We start from the raw sequence: 22500 nt of genomic DNA, 5'->3' as shown, positions 1-22500 counted from the left end.
GTCTAAGAATCGGGCGCACTTGGGGCGACTACCAGTGCCAACCCCTTATCCCGCGGTGCGTCCGACACACAGAAATTTCCAAGGCGGCCAAGGAGCCTCCCCGCATAGCAATCGGGGTGTGAGGTTACGGATGCAGCATTGATAGCAATCGAGGTGTGAGGCGAAGGATGCAGAAGTGAGAGCCGAGGGATGTAGCAGAGATAGCAATCGGGGTGTGTGATGCAGAAGAGATAGCAATCGAGGTGTGCGGTGGGAAGGGCCCAGCAGCCAGAATGCATGAAGCGACGGATGAAGCAGTGATGACAACCGGGCTGTGAGGAGAGGAGGGATGCAGCCAAGAAAGCAATCAGGGCTCGAGGCAAGGGATGCATCAAGGATAGCAATCATGTTGTGAGGCGAGATTCCAAAGGCTAAACGTGAGAGGCTGCAGGGTCGACTCAGAGAGGTCTATGCATGTGAGAGGCTGAAAGCAAGGTCGACTCGGAGCGGTCTATGCATCGGGCGCGCTTGGGGCGACTACCAGTGCCAACCCCTTATCCCGCGACGCGTCCGACAAAGAGAACGTTCCAAGGCGGCAGAGGAGGTTACCAGCCGAAGGATGCAGTAGCAATAACAGGTATAGTTCCGCGGCGGCCGAGAAGACTCACCGCATAGGAATCGGGATGCGAGGCGAGGGATGCGGCGGGAAGGCCCCGACGGCTAAACGGAAGAGGCTGCAGGGCCGCCTCGGAATGGTCCAAGCATCGGATGCGATTGGGACGACTACCAGTGCCAACCCCTTATCCCGCGATGCGTCCGATACACAGATAGTTCCAAGGCGGCCGAGGAGCCTCACCGCATATCAATCGGGGTGCGAGGCGAGGGATGGGGCGGGAAGGCCCCAACGGCTAGACGGAAGAGGCTTCAGGGCCACCTCGGAATGGTCCAAGCATCGGACGCGCTTGGGGCGACTGCCAGTGCCAACCCCTTATCCCGCGATGCGTCCGATACACAGATGGTTCCAAGGCGGCCGAGGAGCCTCACCGCATAGCAATCGGGGGTGCGAGGCGAGGGATGGGGCGGGAAGGCCCCAACGGCTAGACGGAAGAGGCTTCAGGGCCGCCTAGGAATGGTCCAAGCATCGGACACGCTTGGGGCGACTACCAGTGACAGCCCCCTATCCCGCGATGCGTCCGATACGAAGATGGTTCCAAGGCGGCCGAGGAGCCTCACCGCATAGCAATCGGGGTGCGAGGTGGGGGATGCGGCGAGATGGCCCCAACGGCTAGACGGAAGAGGCCACAGGGCCGCGTCGGAATAGTCCAAGCATCGGACGCGCTTGGGGCGACTACCAGTGACAACCCCTTATCCCGCGATGCGTCCGATACGAAGATAGTTCCAAGGCGGCCGAGGAGCCTCACCGCATAGCAATCGGGGTGCGAGGTGGGGGATGCGGCGAGATGGCCCCAACGGCTAGACGGAAGAGGCTGCAGGGCCGCCTCGGAATAGTCCAAGCATCGGACGCGCTTGGGGCCACTACCAGTGACAACCCCTTATCCCGCGATGCGTCCGATACGAAGATAGTTCCAAGGCGGCCGAAGAGCCTCACCGCATAGCAATCGGGGTGCGAGGTGGGGGATGCGGCGAGATGGCCCCAACGGCTAGACGGAAGAGGCCACAGGGCCGCCTCGGAATAGTCCAAGCATCGGACGCGCTTGGGGCGACTACCAGTGACAACCCCTTATCCCGCGATGCGTCCGATACGAAGATAGTTCCCAGGCGGCCGAGGAGCCTCACCGCATAGCAATCGGGGTGCGAGGCGAGGGATGCGGCGAGATGGCCCCAAAGGCTAGACGGAAGAGGCTGCAGGGCTGCCTCGGAATAGTCCAAGCATCGGACGCGCTTGGGGCGACTACCACTGCCAACCCCTTATCCCGCGATGCGTCCGATACACAGATAGTTCCGAGGCGGCCGAGGAGGTGGGGGATGCAGCGAGATGGCCCCAACGGCTAGACGGAAGAGGCTGCAGGGCCGCCTCGGAATAGTCCAAGCATCGGACGCGCTTGGGGCGACTACCAGTGACAACCCCTTATCCCGCGATGCGTCCGATACACAGATAGTTCCGAGGCGGCCAAGGAGCCTCACCGCATAGCAATCGTGGTGCGAGGTGGGGGATGCGGCGAGATGGCCCCAACGGCTAGACGGAAGAGGCTGCAGGGCCGCCTCGGAATGGTCCAAGCATCGGATGCGCTTGGGGCGACTACCACTGCCAACCCCTTATCCCGCGATGCGTCCGATACACAGATAGTTCCAAGGCGGCCGAGGAGCCTCACAGCATAGCAATCAGGGTGCGAGGCGAGGGATGCGGCGAGAAAGCCCCAACGGCTAGAGGGAAGAGGCTTCAGGTCCGCCTCGGAATGGTCCAAGCATCGGACGCGCTTGGGGCGACTACCAGTGACAACCCCTTATCCCGCGACGCGTCCGATACACAGATAGTTCCAAGGCGGCCGAGGAGCCTCACCGCATAGCAATCGGGGTGCGAGGCGAGGGATGCGGCGAGAAGGACCCAACGGCTACACGGAAGAGGCTTCGGGGCCGCCTCGGAATGGTCCAAGCATCGGACGCGCTTGGGGCGACTACCAGTGACAACCCCTTATCCCGCGACGCGTCCGATACACAGATAGTTCCAAGGCGGCCGAGGAGCCTCACCGCATAGCAATCGGGGTGCGAGGCGAGGGATGCGGCGAGAAGGACCCAACGGCTACACGGAAGAGGCTTCGGGGCCGCCTCGGAATGGTCCAAGCATCGGACGCGCTTGGGGCGACTACCAGTGACAACCCCTTATCCCGAGACGCGTCCGATACACAGATAGTTCCAAGGCGGCCGAGGAGCCTCACCGCATAGCAATCGGGGTGCGAGGCGAGGGATGCGGCGAGAAGGACCCAACGGCTAGACGGAAGAGGCTTCGGGTCCGCCTCGGAATGGTCCAAGCATCGGACGCGCTTGGGGCGACTACCAGTGACAACCCCTTATCCCGCGACGCGTCCGATACACAGATAGTTCCAAGGCGGCCGAGGAGCCTCACCGCATAGCAATCGGGGTGCGAGGCGAGGGATGCGGCGAGAAGGACCCAACGGCTAGACGGAAGAGGCTTCGGGTCCGCCTCGGAATGGTCCAAGCATCGGACGCGCTTGGGGCGACTACCAGTGACAACCCCTTATCCCGCGACGCGTCCGATACACAGATAGTTCCAAGGCGGCCGAGGAGCCTCACCGCATAGCAATCGGGGTGCGAGGCGAGGGATGCGGCGAGAAGGACCCAACGGCTAGACGGAAGAGGCTTCGGGTCCGCCTCGGAATGGTCCAAGCATCGGACGCGCTTGGGGCGACTACCAGTGACAACCCCTTATCCCGCGACGCGTCCGATACACAGATAGTTCCGAGGCGGCCGAGGAGCCTCACCGCATAGCAATCGGGGTGCGAGGCGAAGGATGCGGCGAGAAGGACCCAACGGCTAGACGGAAGAGGCTTCGGGTCCGCCTCGGAATGGTCCAAGCATCGGACGCGCTTGGGGCGACTACCAGTGACAACCCCTTATCCCGCGACGCGTCCGATACACAGATAGTTCCAAGGCGGCCGAGGAGCCTCACCGCATAGCAATCGGGGTGCGAGGCGAGGGATGCGGCGAGAAGGACCCAACGGCTAGACGGAAGAGGCTTCAGGGCCGCCTCGGAATGGTCCAAGCATCGAACGCGCTTGGGGCGACTACCAGTGACAACCCCTTATCCCGCGACGCGTCCGATACACAGATAGTTCCGAGGCGGCCGAGGAGCCTCACCGCATAGCAATCGGGGTGCGAGGCGAGGGATGCGGCGAGAAGGACCCAACGGCTAGACGGAAGAGGCTTCAGGGCCGCCTCGGAATGGTCCAAGCATCGGACGCGCTTGGGGCGACTACCAGTGACAACCCCTTATCCCGCGACGCGTCCGATACACAGATAGTTCCGAGGCGGCCGAGGAGCCTCACCGCATAGCAATCGGGGTGCGAGGCGAGGGATGCGGCGAGAAGGACCCAACGGCTAGACGGAAGAGGCTTCAGGGCCGCCTCGGAATGGTCCAAGCATCGGACGCGCTTGGGGCGACTACCAGTGACAACCCCTTATCCCGCGACGCGTCCGATACACAGATAGTTCCGAGGCGGCCGAGGAGCCTCACCGCATAGCAATCGGGGTGTGAGGCGAGGGATGCGGCGAGAAGGACCCAACGGCTAGACGGAAGAGGCTTCAGGGCCGCCTCGGAATGGTCCAAGCATCGGACGCGCTTGGGGCGACTACCGTTGCCAACCCCTTATCCCGCGATGCGTCTGATACACAGATAGTTCCGAGGCGGCCGAGGAGCCTCACCGCATAGCAATCGGGTTGCGAGGCAGATTATTGGGAAGGGAACCCCCTGGGATGCGGCTCAAGCAGTGCCCAAAGGGACTGGAATGCGGAATCACATCGAGAGACCCAAATGCTATACGAGGGCTCAAATCGAATTATCGATTTGGCCACGACATGGACGCATCGGAACGACTACCTTTGCCGAACCACTCGCAATTGCATCCATACCGAAACCAATAGACATTTCCGTTAGAGCCCTCGCATAGCATTCGGGAATCTCGCATGCCCCTCTAAATCGACCAATGCTGGCGCTCAATGAAAATCCGAGCGCTACCACCGTTCGAGCGCCAGCATTGGTCGAGTTAGAGGGGCACGGGGGAGAATGCTCCAGTCAACACCTCCCCTATATAAGTTATTTGTCCGATTCTCGCACAACCGTAGTCTGCCTCGTCGAATCAAACAACGGTCCCAGATTCCGACTTCCGTTCCGTAGAGACCCAAAAGCTAGATGGAGGCTCGCAAGAAAGAGAGTCGGCGCATAGCAATCGGGTTTCTCGAACGTTTAGGGACCGAGCTCACTTGCGGATAGGGCAAAATCCGCCAAGCAACCCAAAAGCTAGACGGGGGCTCGAATCGAATCGCCTAGGCGGCCACAACAACGACGTGTTGGATCGACTACCAGTGCCAAACCATTCAGCAAGACTAGTCTGTGTCGAGGCCGGATAGAGATTCTCAGAGAGCGCCCGCATAGCATTTAGGAGACCTGCCGCGTCCCTCACACTCGACAAATGGTGGTGCACGTTTATAAATCCGAGCGATCCCAACCCTTTCAAGCACCAACATCGGTCGAGATAGAGGGGCACGGAGGGGGCTGCGTGAGACAACACAGTCCCCTATATAAGTTATTTGTCCGATTCTCACACATCCGAAGAATGGTCATCAAATCGGACAACAGCCCAAACTTCCGACTTCCGTCCCAGAAAGCCCAAGAGCTATCTAAAACGTTCATGGCCGGAACTCGATCGCGGCTATACCAGTCCGCCAAGCAACCCAAAAGCTAGACTGGAGCTCTAGTCGAATCACCTCTGTGGCCATTGCAAGGACGTGTTGGAGCGACTACCATTGCCGAACCATTCCGCAGGTCGAGTCCATACCAAGGCCGCATAGAGATTCACGATGAGCTCCTGCATAGCAATCAGGAGACTTGCCGTGTCCATCACAATCGATAAATCCTGGTGCAAGATTTTTGCATCCGAGCGCTCCAACCAGTCGAGCACCAGCATCAATCGACATAAACGGGCACGGGGGGAGGATGCTCGAGAACACTACCTCCCCTATATAAGTTATTTGTCCGATTCTCAAGCAGCCGAAGTCTGGTCATCGAATCGGGTCAAAGACCACAACTTCCGACTTTACCCACAATGCAAGTCATCGAATCGAACATCGGCCCCCGAGTCGGACTCCATGCGTATGTCAGGTCATCGGACCCAAATTCCGCCTTCCTGCGCATGGCGGGCCATCAATATCAACTCGGTCATCGGACCCAAACTCCGCCTTTTTGCGTATGGCACGCCTTCAAATCGGTCATCGGACCCAAATTCCGCCTTCCTGTGCATGGCGGGCCATCAACATCAACTCGGTCATCGGACCCAAATTCCGCCTTTCTGCGCATGGCACGCCATCAACTCGGTCATCGGACCCAAATTCCGCCTTCCTGCGCATGGCAGGTCATCGGACACAAATTCAGACCTCGCCAATATGCCTACGTATCGAATCGGTCATCGGACCCAACTTCCGACTTCATCCATACTGTAGGGTCTTTGAGGTTGGCGCGGTGCGCTCAACCCAGGGAGTCGACCCATCGAAGCATACACCTCCCCTATATAAGCTATTTGTCCGATTCCCACACCTGTGTAGTTTGCACCTCTGACCAGGACATCGACCCCAACTTCCGAACTCGACTGCAACGACGGCACCAGCGCCTTGGTGCGCACCTTGCGACGCACAGTCCCAACATTCGCCTTCCTGCACATGGCAGGTCATCGGACCCAAATTCCGACCTCGCGAGTATGCCTACATATCGAATCGGTCATCGGACCCAACTTCCGACTTCATCCATACCGTAGGGTCTTTGAAGTTGGCGCGGTGCGCTCAACCCGGGGAGTCGACCCAACGAAGCATACACCTCCCCTATATAAGCTATTTGTCCGATTCCCACACCTGTGTAGTTTGCACCTCCGATCAAGACATCGACCCCAACTTCCGAACTCGCCTCCAACGACCGAACCAGCGCCTTGGTGCGCACCTTGCAACGCACAGTGCCAACATTCGCCTTCCTGCACGTGGCAGGTCATCGGACCCAAATTCCGACCTCGCGAGTATGCCTACATATCGAATCGGTCATCGGACCCAACTTCCGACTTCATCCATACCGTAGGGTCTTTGAGGTTGGCGCGGTGCGCTCAACCCGGGGAGTCGACCCAACGAAGCATACACCTCCCCTATATAAGCTATTTGTCCGATTCCCACACCTGTGTAGCTTGCACCTCCGATCAGGACATCGACCCCAACTTCCGAACTCGACTAAAAAGACCGCACCAGCGCCTTGGTGTGCACCTTGCAACGCACAGTGTCAACATTCGCCTTCCTGCACATGGCAGGTCATCGGACCCAAATTCCGACCTCATGAGCATACCTACTAATCGAATCGGTCATCGGACCCAACTTCCGACTTCATCCATACCGTAGGGTCTTTGAGGTTGGCGCGGTGCGCTCAACCTGGGGAGTCGACCCATCGAAGCATACACCTCCCCTATATAAGCTATTTGTCCGATTCCGACACCTGTGTAGTTAGCACCTCCGCTCAGGACATCGACCCCAACTTCCGAACTCGCCTGCAACGACCGAACCAGCGCCTTGGTGCGCACCAAAAGTGCGCACTTTTGGAGGGCACTTTTGTGCGCTCCAAAGGTGCGCACTTTTGGAGGGCACTTTTCTGCGCTCCAAAGGTGCGCACTTTTGGAGGGCACTTTTTGGAGGGCACTTTTCTGCGCTCCAAAGGTGCGCACTTTTGGAGGGCACTTTTTGGAGGGCACTTTTCTGCGCTCCAAAGGTGCGCACTTTTGGAGGGCACTTTTTGGAGGGCACTTTTCTGCGCTCCAAAGGTGCGCACTTTTGGAGGGCACTTTTTGGAGGGCACTTTTCTGCGCTCCAAAGGTGCGCACTTTTGGAGGGCACTTTTTGGAGGGCACTTTTCTGCGCTCCAAAGGTGCGCACTTTTGGAGGGCACTTTTTGGAGGGCACTTTTCTGCGCTCCAAAGGTGCGCACTTTTGGAGGGCACTTTTTGGAGGGCACTTTTCTGCGCTCCAAAGGTGCGCACTTTTGGAGGGCACTTTTTGGAGGGCACTTTTCTGCGCTCCAAAGGTGCGCACTTTTGGAGGGCACTTTTTGGAGGGCACTTTTCTGCGCTCCAAAGGTGCGCACTTTTGGAGGGCACTTTTCTGCGCTCCAAAGGTGCGCACTTTTGGAGGGCACTTTTGTGCACTCCAAAGGTGCGCACTTTTGGAGGGCACTTTTCCTGTGCTCCAAAGGTGCACACCTAGGTGAGCACCTTCGACCACACCTTGTAGCACACCAAACTCTGACTTTCGACTTCATCCGCAATGCAGGGTCTTTGAGGTTGGCGCAATGCGCACAACCAGGGGAGTCGACCCATCAAACCCAACACCTCCCCTATATAAGCTATTTGTCTGATTCTCATACATGCGTAGCCTGCAGGAGCAATTAGGACATCGACCCCAACTTTCGGCTTCTAAACGAAAACAAGGTCTTTGAGGTTGGTGTAATGCGAACAACTAGGGGAGTCAACCCATCAAACCCAACACCTCCCCTATATAAGCTATTTGTCTGATTCTCATACATGTGTAGTCTACAGGAGCAATTAGGACATCGACCCCAACTTTTGACTTCTTAACGAAAACAAGGTCTTTGAGGTTGACGTAATGCGCACAACCAGGGGAGTCGACCCATCAAACCCAACACCTCCCCTATATAAGCTATTTGTCCGATTCTCATACATGTGTAGCCTGCAGGAGCCATTAGGACATTGACCCCAACTTTTGACTTCTTAACGAAAACAAGGTCTTTGAGGTTGGCGTAATGCGCACAACCAAGGGAGTTGACCCATCAAACCCAACACCTCCCCTATATAAGCTATTTGTCTGATTCTCATACATGTGTAGCCTGCAACAACGATTAGGACATCCACCCCAACTTCTGAATTCGTCTGCGTTGACCGCACCAAAGGTGCACGCCTTGGTGCTCACCAAAATCCGACTTCCGACTTCTTCTGCTATGCGGGGTCTTTGAGGTTGGCGCAGTGCGCACAACCAGGGGAGTCAACCCACCGAATGCAACACCTCCCCTATATAAGCTATTTGTCTGATTCTCATACATGCGTAGACTGCAGCAATGATTAGGACATCCACCCCAACTTTTGACTTCTTAAACAAGACAGGGTCTTTGAAGTTGGTGCAGTGCACACAACCAGGGGAGTCGACCCATCAAACGCAACACCTCCCCTATATAAAGCTATTTGTCCGATTCTCATACGTGTAGTCTGCAGCAGCGATTAGGACATCGACCCCAACTTCCGAATTCGTTTGCATTGACCGCACCAAAGGTGCACGCCTTGGTGTGCACCCTGGAGTGCACTTTGGTGCTCACCTCGGTGCACACTTTGGTGTGCACCTCGGTGTGCACCAAAGGTGCGCACCTTGGAGCGCACCAAAGGTGTACACTTTGGAGCGCACCACATAGGGTCTTTGAGAGGTTGGCGCAGTGCGCACACCAAGGTGGGTGTTGAGGTGCGTGCCGAGGTGGGTGGGTGCTAGGGTGCGCTCCATGGTGGGTGCCAGGGTGGGTGCGTGCTAGGGTGGATTCCAAAGAGGGTCATAGGGTGGGTGCCAAGGTGGGTTGGTGATATAGTGGGTTCAAAGGTGGGTACTAGGGTGGGTTCCAAGGTGGGTCACAAGTTGGGTGCCAGGATGCGTGGGTGTTAGGTTGGGTGCCAAGGTGGGCTCCTGCGTGGGTGGGTGCTAGGGTGGGTTTCAAGGTGGACGCGAGGGCGGGTGCCAAGGTGGGTAACAAGTTGGGTGTTAGGATGGGTGAGTGCTAGAGTGGGTGCCAAGGTGGGTGGGTGCTAAGGTGGATGCCAAGGTGGTTCACAGGGTGGGTGGGTTCTAGGGTGAGTTCCAAGGTGGGTCACAGGTTCAGTGCTAGGGTGGGTGTCAAGGCGGGTGTCGAGGTGCCTGGGTGCTAGGGTGTGGATGCCAATGTGGGTCATAGGGTGGGTACTAGGGTGGGCTGCAATGTGGGTGCCAAGGTGGGTAACATGCTCGGTGGGTTCTAAATTGGGTGCCAGGGTGGGTGTGCACCCACCTTGCCCGAGGTGGGTGCCAAGGTGCCAGTGTGGGTGGGTGCTAAGGTGGATGCCAAGGTGGGTGAGAAGGTGGGTGATAGGTTGAGTGGTAGGATGGGTGGGTGCCAAGATGGGTCACAGGGTGGGTGCAAGGGTGGGTAGGTGCTAGGGTTGGTGTCAGGGTGGGTGGGTGCTAGGTTGGGTTCCAAGGTGGGTGCGAGGGTGAGTGTCAAGGTGGGTCACAGGTTAGGTGCTAGGATGGGTGAGTGCTAGGGTGCAAAGGTGCCAGGGTGGGTGCTAGGATGGGTCGATGCTAGGGTGAGTGGCAAGGTGGGTCCACAAGTGTCAAGGTGGGTGCCGAGGTGGGTGCCAAGTCGGCGACTGCTATGGTGGATGCCAAGGTGGGTCACGGGGTGGGTGCCAAGTTGCTAGGTTGGGTTCCAAGGTGGGTGCCAACGTGGGTGCTAGGGTGCGTGGGTTAAAGGGTGTGTCACAACGTGGGTGCCAGGATGGGTGCGCACCCACACTGGCCAAGACGGGTGCGGGTGCAAGGTTGGGTTCCAAGCCCGGTCACAGGCTGGGTGCTAGGATGGGTGGGTGCCAAGGTGGGCACCAGGGTGGGTGCACCCACCCTGGCCAAGGTGGGTCACGGGGTGGGTCCTAGGGTGGGTAACGGGGTGGGTACTAAGGTGCGTGCCAAGGTGGGTCATAGGGTGGGTGCCAAGGTGGGCACCAGGGTGGGTGTGCACCAACCCTAGCCAGGGTAGGTCACGGGGTGGTTGTCGGGGTGGGCGTCAAGGAGCCAAGGTGGGTGGCAAGTAGCCAAGTTGCGTGCCAAGGTGGGTGTCGGGGTGGGTGCCAAGGATCCAAGGTGGGTGCCAAGGAACCAAGGTGGGTGTCTGGGTGGGTGCCGAGGTGGGAGCCAGGGTGGGTCCCAAGGTGAGTGCAAAGGTGGGTGCCAGGGTCAAGGTGAGTGCCAATGTGGGTTCCAAGGTGCCAGGGTCAGGGTGAGTGCCAATGTGGGTTCAAAGGTGCTAAGTTGGGTGCGAGGTTGGGTGCGAGGGTGGGTGGGTGCCAAGGTGTGCTAGGTGGAAGCCCGGGTGGGTCGGCATCCCATGGGTGTCGAGTTGGGTGCCTGATGGGTGCTTCTTGTCAAGTTTTAGTCGTCGGGACTCATTTCGAGCCTTAGAGGTCGTTTCTTGTCCGGTTGCCCTGTCTTCGACCTGGGAACCCAATTTTGGTCCTCGGGTCCCATTTTTTTTTGTCTCGCATCCCACTTTTGGCCTGTGGCCTTTTCGGGGTCGATTCTCGTTTTGGGCATCAGAGCATGTTTCTTCTCCTAAAACCCAATATTTGTTTATTAAGTCTCGGAACACATTTTTGTTCTCGTGGACCCATCATGGGTCTTGGAACGCATTTGTGGTCCTTGGGTCCCATTTTGCATCCCGAAACTTGTGTTTTGGTGCTTGATCCCTATTTTGGGTGCCCACCTTGCACCAAGTGCGCACCCGGGGCAAACCGAGCGCCTTGGTGCACCGGGGCAAGATCGAGCGTGCACCCGAGGCGCCCCGAACATGCACCAAGGTGCACTCGGCCCACATGTGAGCGCAGGTCGTTGCGCCCGAGGTGGTGTGTGGGCACCGCGTTGCAGACGGGACACTGCACGCACACGACGCCCCCTCCAGGTGCACGCACGTAGGCCGGGCCGGGTGCACACCCGACGCCCTAGCAAGGTGCGCGCACCCGGGCAGGGCTCACACTTGGCGAACGGGGCGCACTTCGCGAGGGAGGGTGTGCACCTCGACGGGGGTGGGTGGCCGGGGTGGATTCGCACGTGGGTCGCGGTTTGCTAAGTACACACTGCGACAAGCTCATAACGGGTGCGATCATACCAGCGTTAGTGCACCGGATCCCATCAGAACTCCGCAGTTAAGCGCGCTTGGGCCGGAGTAGTACTGGGATGGGTGACCTCCCGGGAAGTCCCGGTGTTGCACCCTTTTTTAGTTTTTCGCCGGGCGTCGCAATGCTATTTGAATAAACCTTTTGCCCGTTTGCGTTCTCGTCGGGGCCGGGCCGGGCCGGGGTGCGCTGCCCGCACTACCGCGCGCGCGGGGGCGACACCGAGCGCGCACCCGAGGCGCCCCGAGCACACAGGCCACGGTGCAACCCGGGCGTTGTGCGCGCACCCCGGTGCGCCCGAGGTGCTGCGCGCGCACCCAGGTGAAATCGGTGTGCACCTCGGCCAGTGCGCGCTCGGTCGAGTCGCGCACGTTGGCCAAGGTGCACGGTGATGTTTCTTACTCTAAGGTTCCGCACCAGACGCCCGGGACAGGTGAGCGAAGCTGGGCGGGGCCGGGTGCGCGGCCGGGGCAGGTGCACGCAGCTGGAGAGAGCTTTGGAGCACACTTCGGAGCGCACCAATGATGCGCTCCATTCAAAAGTTTCCTGAAAAGGCAAAAAAAGTTGAGATTATAGAATTTCCCACTTGAGAGATTGTAAAAAAAAAAAATTTAAAATGAAGGAAACGCGGGTGCCAAGGTGTGCGCAGCCCAGCCAAGGTGTGCGCACCAAGGCGCCCACCCTGGCGAAGGTGCACGCAAGGTGCGCACCCGAGGCAAACCGGACAATTAACCCAACTTTCGACTTCGCGCGCACCTTGGAGCGCACTTCGGAGCGCTCCTTGGTGCGCACCAATCTTGGGCACCTCGGAGTGCACCATGGCGCCCACCAAGGTGCGCACCCGGGGCAAACCGAGCTCCGACTTCGTGCGCACCTTGGAGCGCACGAAAGGTGCGCACCATGGCGCCCACCAAGGTGCGCAGCCCAGCCAAGGCGTGCGCATCAAGGTGCGCACCCTGGCGAAGGTGCGCACCCGGGGCAAACCGAGCTCCGACTTCGTGCGCACCTTGGAGCGCACAAAAGGTGCGCAACCCAGCCAAGGTGTGCGCACCCCGGTCAAACCGAGCTCCGAATCGTGCGCACCAGAGGTGCACGCCATCGTGCGCACCTTGGAGCACACTTCGGAGCCCTCCTTGGTGCGCGCCGATGTTGCGCACCTCGGAGCGCACCCGGGGAAAACAATGCAATTAACCCGACTTTCGACTTCGTGGGCACCTCGGAGCGCTCTCGGGTTCGCACCTCGGAGCACACCGAGGTGCGCACCTTTGATGCGCTGCCTTCACCAATTTCCAGAAAAGGCAAGAAAACATTGAGAAGGTGTGCGCACCGAGGTGCCCACCCTGGCGAAGGTGCACGCGAGGTGCGCACCCGGGGCAAACCGGGCTCCGACTTCGTGCACGCCGCACCTTGGAGCACACTTCGGAGCGCTCCTTGGTGCGCACCAGGGCGCGCAACCCAGCCGAGGTGCCCACCCCGGCGAAGGTGCACGCGAGGTGCGCACCCGGGGCAAACCGGGGTCCGACTTCGTGCACGCCGCACCTTGGAGCACACATCGGGGCGCTCCCGGGTTCGCACCGGCGTTGCGCACCGTGGTGGGCACCTCGGAGCACACCAAGGTGGGCAGCGAGGTGCGCACCTTTGATGCGATGCCTTCACTAATTTCCATAAAAGGCAAAAAAAAAACGAGATTTTAAAATTTCCGTTTTGAAAGATAGTGAGAAAAAGGGAATGCTGGTGCCATCTTGAGCCCGCCCTGGTGCGCAGCCCAGCCAAGGTGTGCGCACCAAGGTGCCCACCCTGGCGAAGGTGCGCGCCCGGGCAATTAACCCAACTTCCAACTTCGCGCGCGCCAGGGTGGGAGCGCACCCAACAACCGGGCCTGGGAAGAGCCAATGCGAGAAACCCCACCAAACGCTCTGACAAAAAAAGAGGGGGCGCTCCAGTAACCCCGCTTCGGAGCGCACCCTGGGCAAACCCAGCCAAGGTGCCCACCCCGGCCAAGGTGCAGGCGAGGTGCGCACCCGGGGCAAACCGGGCTCCGACAACGTGCACGCCGCACCTTGGAGCACACTTCGTAGCGCTCCCGGGTGCGCACCTCAGAGCACACCAAGGTGGGCAGCGAGGTGCGCACCTTTGATGCGCTGCCTTCACTAATTTCCAGAAAAGGCAAAAAAAAAAGGAGATTTTAAAATTTCCGTTTTGAAAGATAGTGAAAAAAACGGAACGCGCGTGCCATCTTGAGCCCGCCCTGGTGCGCAGCCCAGGTAAGGTGCCCACCCTGGCAAAGGTGCGCACCCGGGCAATTAACCCTACTTCCGACTTCGTGCGCGCCAGGGTGGCAACCGGGCCTCGGAAGAGCCAATGCGAGAAACCCCACCAAACGCTCCGACAAAAAAAGAGGCGGCGCTCCAATAACCCCGCTTCGGAGCGCAGCCGGGGCAAACCCAGCCAAGGTGCCCACCCCGACGAAGGTGCACGCGAGGTGCGCACCCGGGGCAAACCGGGCTCCGACAACGTGCACGCAGCACCTTGGAGCACACTTCGAAGCACTCCCGGGTGCCCACCGGCGTTGCGCACCGTGGTGGGCAGCGAGGTGCGCACCTTTGATGCGCTGCCTTCACTAATTTCCAGAAAAAGGCAAAAAAAAATGAGATTTTAAAATTTCCGTTTTGAAAGATAGTGAAAAAAAAGGAACGCGGGTGCCATCTTGAGCCCGCCCTGGTGCGCAGCCCAGGCAAGGCATGCGCACCAAGGTGCCCACCCGAGGTGCACACCCGGGGCAAACCGGGCTCCGACTTCGTGCAGGCCGCACCTTGGAGCACACTTCGGAGCGCTCCTTGGTGCGCACCATGGTGCCCACCAGGGCGCGCAACCCAGCCAAGGTCTGCACACCAAGGTGCCCACCCCGGCGAAGGTGCACGCGAGGTGCGCACCCGGGGCAAACCGGGCTCCGACTTCGTGCACGCCATGGTGCCCACCGCGGCGAAGGTGCACGCGAGGTGCGCACCCGGGGCAAACCGGGCTCCGACTTCGTGCACGCCGCACCTTGGAGCACACTTCGGAGCGCTCCTTGGTGCGCACCATGGTGCCCACCAGGGCGCGCAACCCAGCCAAGGTGTGCGCACCAAGGTGCACGCGAGGTGCGCACCCGGGGCAAACCGGGGTCCGACTTCGTGCACGCCGCACCTTGGAGCACACATCGGAGCGCTCCCAGGTTCGCACCAGCGTTGCGCACCTTTGATGCGCTGCCTTCACTAATTTCCAGAAAAGGCAAAAAAAAACGATATTTTAAAATTTCCGTTCTGAAAGATAGTGAAAAAAACGGAACGCGGGTGCCATCTTGAGCCCTTCCTGGTGCGCAGCCCAGGCAAGTTGTGCGCACCAAGGTGCCCACCCTGGCGGAGGTGCGCGCCCGGGGCAAACCGGGCTCCGACTTCGTGCACTGCATGGTGCCCACCAAGGCGCGCAACCCAGCCAAGGTGCCCACCGCAGCGAAGGTGCACGCGAGGTGCACACCCGGGGCAAACCGGGCTCCGACTTCGTGCACGCCGCACCTTGGAGCACACTTCAGAGCGCTCCTTGGTGCGCACCAGGGCGCGCAACCCAGCCGAGGTGCCCACCCCGGCGAAGGTGCACGCGAGGTGCGCACCCGGGGCAAACCGGGCTCCGACTTCGTGCACGCCATGGTGCCCACCGCGGCGAAGGTGCGCACCCGGGGCAAACCGGGCTCCGACTTCGTGCACGCCGCACCTTGGAGCACACTTCGGAGCGCTCCTTGGTGCGCACCATGGTGCCCACCAGGCCGCGCAACCCAGCCAAGGTGTGCGCACCAAGGTGCACGCGAGGTGCGCACCCGGGGCAAACCGGGGTCCGACTTCGTGCACGCCGCACCTTGGAGCACACATCGGGGCGCTCCCGGGTTCGCACCGGCGTTGCGCACCGTGGTGGGCACCTCGGAGCACACCAAGGTGGGCAGCGAGGTGCGCACCTTTGATGCGATGCCTTCACTAATTTCCATAAAAGGCAAAAAAAAAACGAGATTTTAAAATTTCCGTTTTGAAAGATAGTGAGAAAAAGGGAATGCTGGTGCCATCTTGAGCCCGCCCTGGTGCGCAGCCCAGCCAAGGTTTGCGCACCAAGGTGCCCACCCTGGCGAAGGTGCGCGCCCGGGCAATTAACCCAACTTCCAACTTCGCGCGCGCCAGGGTGGGAGCGCACCCAACAACCGGGCCTGGGAAGAGCCAATGCGAGAAACCCCACCAAACTCTCTGACAAAAAAAGAGGGGGCGCTCCAGTAACCCCGCTTCGGAGCGCACCCTGGGCAAACCCAGCCAAGGTGCCCACCCCGGCCAAGGTGCAGGCGAGGTGCGCACCCGGGGCAAACCGGGCTCCGACAACGTGCACGCCGCACCTTGGAGCACACTTCGTAGCGCTCCCGGGTGCGCACCTCAGAGCACACCAAGGTGGGCAGCGAGGTGCGCACCTTTGATGCGCTGCCTTCACTAATTTCCAGAAAAGGCAAAAAAAAAAGGAGATTTTAAAATTTCCGTTTTGAAAGATAGTGAAAAAAACGGAACGCGCGTGCCATCTTGAGCCCGCCCTGGTGCGCAGCCCAGGTAAGGTGCCACCCTGGCAAAGGTGCGCACCCGGGCAATTAACCCTACTTCCGACTTCGTGCGCGCCAGGGTGGCAACCGGGCCTCGGAAGAGCCAATGCGAGAAACCCCACCAAACGCTCCGACAAAAAAAGAGGCGGCGCTCCAATAACCCCGCTTCGGAGCGCAGCCGGGGCAAACCAAGCCAAGGTGCCCACCCCGACGAAGGTGCACGCGAGGTGCGCACCCGGGGCAAACCGGGCTCCGACAACGTGCACGCAACACCTTGGAGCACACTTCGAAGCACTCCCGGGTGCCCACCGGCGTTGCGCACCGTGGTGGGCAGCGAGGTGCGCACCTTTGATGCGCTGCCTTCACTAATTTCCAGAAAAAGGCAAAAAAAAATGAGATTTTAAAATTTCCGTTTTGAAAGATAGTGAAAAAAAAGGAACGCGGGTGCCATCTTGAGCCCGCCCTGGTGCGCAGCCCAGGCAAGGCATGCGCACCAAGGTGCCCACCCGAGGTGCACACCCGGGGCAAACCGGGCTCCGACTTCGTGCAGGCCGCACCTTGGAGCACACTTCGGAGCGCTCCTTGGTGCGCACCATGGTGCCCACCAGGGCGCACCCGGGGCAAACCGGGCTCCGACTTTGTGCACGCCGCACCTTGGAGCACACATCGGAGCGCTCCCAGGTTCGCACCAGCGTTGCGCACCTTTGATGCGCTGCCTTCACTAATTTCCAGAAAAGGCAAAAAAAAACGATATTTTAAAATTTCCGTTCTGAAAGATAGTGAAAAAAACGGAACGCGGGTGCCATCTTGAGCCCTTCCTGGTGCGCAGCCCAGGCAAGTTGTGCGCACCAAGGTGCCCACCCTGGCGGAGGTGCGCGCCCGGGGCAAACCGGGCTCCGACTTCGTGCACTGCATGGTGCCCACCAAGGCGCGCAACCCAGCCAAGGTGCCCACCGCAGCGAAGGTGCACGCGAGGTGCGCACCCGAGGTGCACACCCGGGGCAAACCGGGCTCCGACTTCGTGCACGCCGCACCTTGGAGCACACTTCAGAGCGCTCCTTGGTACGCACCAGGGCGCGCAACCCAGCCAAGGTGCTCACCCCGGCGAAGGTGCACGCGAGGTGCGCACCCGGGGCAAACCGGGCTCGGACTTCGTGCACGCCGCACCTTGGAGCACACATCGGAGCGCTCCCGGGTTCGCACCAGCATTGCGCACCTTTGATGCGCTGCCTTCACTAATTTCCAGAAAAGGCAAAAAAAAGAAAAAAATGAGATTTTAAAATTTCCGTTTTGAAAGATAGTGAAAAAAACGGAACGCGGGTGCCATCTTGAGCCCGCCCTGGTGTGCAGCCCAGGCAAGTTGTGCGCACCAAGGCACCCACCCTGGCCAAGGTGGGTCACGGGGTGGGTCCTAGGGTGGGTAACGGGGTGGGTACTAAGGTGCGTGCCAAGGTGGGTCATAGGGTGGGTGCCAAGGTGGGCACCAGGGTGGGTGTGCACCAACCCTAGCCAGGGTAGGTCACGGGGTGGTTGTCGGGGTGGGCGTCAAGGAGCCAAGATGGGTGGCAAGTAGCCAAGTTGCGTGCCAAGGTGGGTGTCGGGGTGGGTGCCAAGGATCCAAGGTGGGTGCCAAGGAACCAAGGTGGGTGTCTGGGTGGGTGCCAAGGTGGGAGCCAGGGTGGGTCCCAAGGTGAGTGCAAAGGTGGGTGCCAGGGTCAAGGTGAGTGCCAATGTGGGTTCCAAGGTGCCAGGGTCAGGGTGAGTGCCAATGTGGGTTCAAAGGTGCTAAGTTGGGTGCGAGGTTGGGTGCGAGGGTGGGTGGGTGCCAAGGTGTGCTAGGTGGAAGCCCGGGTGGGTCGGCATCCCATGGGTGTCGAGTTGGGTGCCTGATGGGTGCTTCTTGTCAAGTTTTAGTCGTCGGGACTCATTTCGAGCCTTAGAGGTCGTTTCTTGTCCGGTTGCCCTGTCTTCGACCTGGGAACCCAATTTTGGTCCTCGGGTCCCATTTTTTTTTGTCTCGCATCCCACTTTTGGCCTGTGGCCTTTTCGGGGTCGATTCTCGTTTTGGGCATCAGAGCATGTTTCTTCTCCTAAAACCCAATATTTGTTTATTAAGTCTCGGAACACATTTTTGTTCTCGTGGACCCATCATGGGTCTTGGAACGCATTTGTGGTCCTTGGGTCCCATTTTGCATCCCGAAACTTGTGTTTTGGTGCTTGATCCCTATTTTGGGTGCCCACCTTGCACCAAGTGCGCACCCGGGGCAAACCGAGCGCCTTGGTGCACCGGGGCAAGATCGAGCGTGCACCCGAGGCGCCCCGAACATGCACCAAGGTGCACTCGGCCCACATGTGAGCGCAGGTCGTTGCGCCCGAGGTGGTGTGTGGGCACCGCGTTGCAGACGGGACACTGCACGCACACGACGCCCCCTCCAGGTGCACGCACGTAGGCCGGGCCGGGTGCACACCCGACGCCCTAGCAAGGTGCGCGCACCCGAGCAGGGCTCACACTTGGCGAACGGGGCGCACTTCGCGAGGGAGGGTGTGCACCTCGACGGGGGTGGGTGGCCGGGGTGGATTCGCACGTGGGTCGCGGTTTGCTAAGTACACACTGCGACAAGCTCATAACGGGTGCGATCATACCAGCGTTAGTGCACCGGATCCCATCAGAACTCCGCAGTTAAGCGCGCTTGGGCCGGAGTAGTACTGGGATGGGTGACCTCCCGGGAAGTCCCGGTGTTGCACCCTTTTTTAGTTTTTCGCCGGGCGTCGCAATGCTATTTGAATAAACCTTTTGCCCGTTTGCGTTCTCGTCGGGGCCGGGCCGGGCCGGGGTGCGCTGCCCGCACTACCGCGCGCGCGGGGGCGACACCGAGCGCGCACCCGAGGCGCCCCGAGCACACAGGCCACGGTGCAACCCGGGCGTTGTGCGCGCACCCCGGTGCGCCCGAGGTGCTGCGCGCGCACCCAGGTGAAATCGGTGTGCACCTCGGCCAGTGCGCGCTCGGTCGAGTCGCGCACGTTGGCCAAGGTGCACGGTGATGTTTCTTACTCTAAGGTTCCGCACCAGACGCCCGGGACAGGTGAGCGAAGCTGGGCGGGGCCGGGTGCGCGGCCGGGGCAGGTGCACGCAGCTGGAGAGAGCTTTGGAGCACACTTCGGAGCGCACCAATGATGCGCTCCATTCAAAAGTTTCCTGAAAAGGCAAAAAAAGTTGAGATTATAGAATTTCCCACTTGAGAGATTGTAAAAAAAAAAAATTTAAAATGAAGGAAACGCGGGTGCCAAGGTGTGCGCAGCCCAGCCAAGGTGTGCGCACCAAGGCGCCCACCCTGGCGAAGGTGCACGCAAGGTGCGCACCCGAGGCAAACCGGACAATTAACCCAACTTTCGACTTCGCGCGCACCTTGGAGCGCACTTCGGAGCGCTCCTTGGTGCGCACCAATCTTGGGCACCTCGGAGTGCACCATGGCGCCCACCAAGGTGCGCACCCGGGGCAAACCGAGCTCCGACTTCGTGCGCACCTTGGAGCGCACGAAAGGTGCGCACCATGGCGCCCACCAAGGTGCGCAGCCCAGCCAAGGCGTGCGCATCAAGGTGCGCACCCTGGCGAAGGTGCGCACCCGGGGCAAACCGAGCTCCGACTTCGTGCGCACCTTGGAGCGCACAAAAGGTGCGCAACCCAGCCAAGGTGTGCGCACCCCGGTCAAACCGAGCTCCGAATCGTGCGCACCAGAGGTGCACGCCATCGTGCGCACCTTGGAGCACACTTCGGAGCCCTCCTTGGTGCGCGCCGATGTTGCGCACCTCGGAGCGCACCCGGGGAAAACAATGCAATTAACCCGACTTTCGACTTCGTGGGCACCTCGGAGCGCTCTCGGGTTCGCACCTCGGAGCACACCGAGGTGCCCACCCTGGCGAAGGTGCACGCGAGGTGCGCACCCGGGGCAAACCGGGCTCCGACTTCGTGCACGCCGCACCTTGGAGCACACTTCGGAGCGCTCCTTGGTGCGCACCAGGGCGCGCAACCCAGCCGAGGTGCCCACCCCGGCGAAGGTGCACGCGAGGTGCGCACCCGGGGCAAACCGGGCTCCGACTTCGTGCACGCCATGGTGCCCACCGCGGCGAAGGTGCACGCGAGGTGCGCACCCGGGGCAAACCGGGCTCCGACTTCGTGCATGCCGCACCTTGGAGCACACTTCGGAGCGCTCCTTGGTGCGCACCATGGTGCCCACCAGGGTGCGCAACCCCGCCGAAGGTGCACGCGAGGTGCGCACCCGGGGCAAACCGGGCTCCGACTTCGTGCACGCCGCACCTTGGAGCACACTTCGGAGCGCTCCTTGGTGCGCACCATGGTGCCCACCAGGGCGCGCAACCCCGCCGAAGGTGCACGCGAGGTGCGCACCCGGGGCAAACCGGGCTCCGACTTCGTGCACGCCATGGTGCGCACCGCGGCGAAGGTGCGCACCCGGGGCAAACCGGGCTCCGACTTCGTGCACGCCGCACCTTGGAGCACACTTCGGAGCGCTCCTTGGTGCGCACCAGGGCGCGCAACCCAGCCGAGGTGCCCACCCCGGCGAAGGTGCACGCGAGGTGCGTACCCGGGGCAAACCGGGCTCCGACTTCGTGCACGCCGCACCTTGGAGCACACTTCGGAGCGCTCCTTGGTGCGCACCATGGTGCCCACCAGGCCGCGCAACCCAGCCAAGGTGTGCGCACCAAGGTGCACGCGAGGTGCGCACCCGGGGCAAACCGGGGTCCGACTTCGTGCACGCCGCACCTTGGAGCACACATCGGGGCGCTCCCGGGTTCGCACCGGCGTTGCGCACCGTGGTGGGCACCTCGGAGCACACCAAGGTGGGCAGCGAGGTGCGCACCTTTGATGCGATGCCTTCACTAATTTCCATAAAAGGCAAAAAAAAAACGAGATTTTAAAATTTCCGTTTTGAAAGATAGTGAGAAAAAGGGAATGCTGGTGCCATCTTGAGCCCGCCCTGGTGCGCAGCCCAGCCAAGGTGTGCGCACCAAGGTGCCCACCCTGGCGAAGGTGCGCGCCCGGGCAATTAACCCAACTTCCAACTTCGCGCGCGCCAGGGTGGGAGCGCACCCAACAACCGGGCCTGGGAAGAGCCAATGCGAGAAACCCCACCAAACGCTCTGACAAAAAAAGAGGGGGCGCTCCAGTAACCCCGCTTCGGAGCGCACCCTGGGCAAACCCAGCCAAGGTGCCCACCCCGGCCAAGGTGCAGGCGAGGTGCGCACCCGGGGCAAACCGGGCTCCGACAACGTGCACGCCGCACCTTGGAGCACACTTCGTAGCGCTCCCGGGTGCGCACCTCAGAGCACACCAAGGTGGGCAGCGAGGTGCGCACCTTTGATGCGCTGCCTTCACTAATTTCCAGAAAAGGCAAAAAAAAAAGGAGATTTTAAAATTTCCGTTTTGAAAGATAGTGAAAAAAACGGAACGCGCGTGCCATCTTGAGCCCGCCCTGGTGCGCAGCCCAGGTAAGGTGCCCACCCTGGCAAAGGTGCGCACCCGGGCAATTAACCCTACTTCCGACTTCGTGCGCGCCAGGGTGGCAACCGGGCCTCGGAAGAGCCAATGCGAGAAACCCCACCAAACGCTCCGACAAAAAAAGAGGCGGCGCTCCAATAACCCCGCTTCGGAGCGCAGCCGGGGCAAACCCAGCCAAGGTGCCCACCCCGACGAAGGTGCACGCGAGGTGCGCACCCGGGGCAAACCGGGCTCCGACAACGTGCACGCAGCACCTTGGAGCACACTTCGAAGCACTCCCGGGTGCCCACCGGCGTTGCGCACCGTGGTGGGCAGCGAGGTGCGCACCTTTGATGCGCTGCCTTCACTAATTTCCAGAAAAAGGCAAAAAAAAATGAGATTTTAAAATTTCCGTTTTGAAAGATAGTGAAAAAAAAGGAACGCGGGTGCCATCTTGAGCCCGCCCTGGTGCGCAGCCCAGGCAAGGCATGCGCACCAAGGTGCCCACCCGAGGTGCACACCCGGGGCAAACCGGGCTCCGACTTCGTGCAGGCCGCACCTTGGAGCACACTTCGGAGCGCTCCTTGGTGCGCACCATGGTGCCCACCAGGGCGCGCAACCCAGCCAAGGTCTGCACACCAAGGTGCCCACCCCGGCGAAGGTGCACGCGAGGTGCGCACCCGGGGCAAACCGGGCTCCGACTTCGTGCACGCCATGGTGCC

The 22500-nt window shown here is 60.5% G+C and overlaps 2 non-coding genes across 2 annotated transcripts; both read left to right on the top strand.

The window, feature by feature from the left end:
- The first annotated feature begins 11657 nt into the window (after positions 1 to 11657).
- On the top strand, positions 11658 to 11776 carry LOC131862765 (5S ribosomal RNA). Its single transcript, XR_009361702.1, has one exon. It is a non-coding gene; the product is annotated as a 5S ribosomal RNA (ribosomal RNA).
- Positions 11777 to 18913: 7137 nt separating this feature from the next.
- LOC131862763 (5S ribosomal RNA) lies at positions 18914 to 19032 on the top strand. Its single transcript, XR_009361700.1, has one exon. It is a non-coding gene; the product is annotated as a 5S ribosomal RNA (ribosomal RNA).
- Positions 19033 to 22500: the final 3468 nt, after the last annotated feature.

This window comes from Cryptomeria japonica, unplaced genomic scaffold (genome assembly GCF_030272615.1).
Source record: "Cryptomeria japonica unplaced genomic scaffold, Sugi_1.0 HiC_scaffold_51, whole genome shotgun sequence".
In the NCBI taxonomy this organism is placed as follows: Eukaryota; Viridiplantae; Streptophyta; class Pinopsida; order Cupressales; family Cupressaceae; genus Cryptomeria; species Cryptomeria japonica.
The sequence above is the reverse complement of the archived record's forward strand: the minus strand, read 5'-3'. Positions and strand labels throughout refer to the sequence as shown.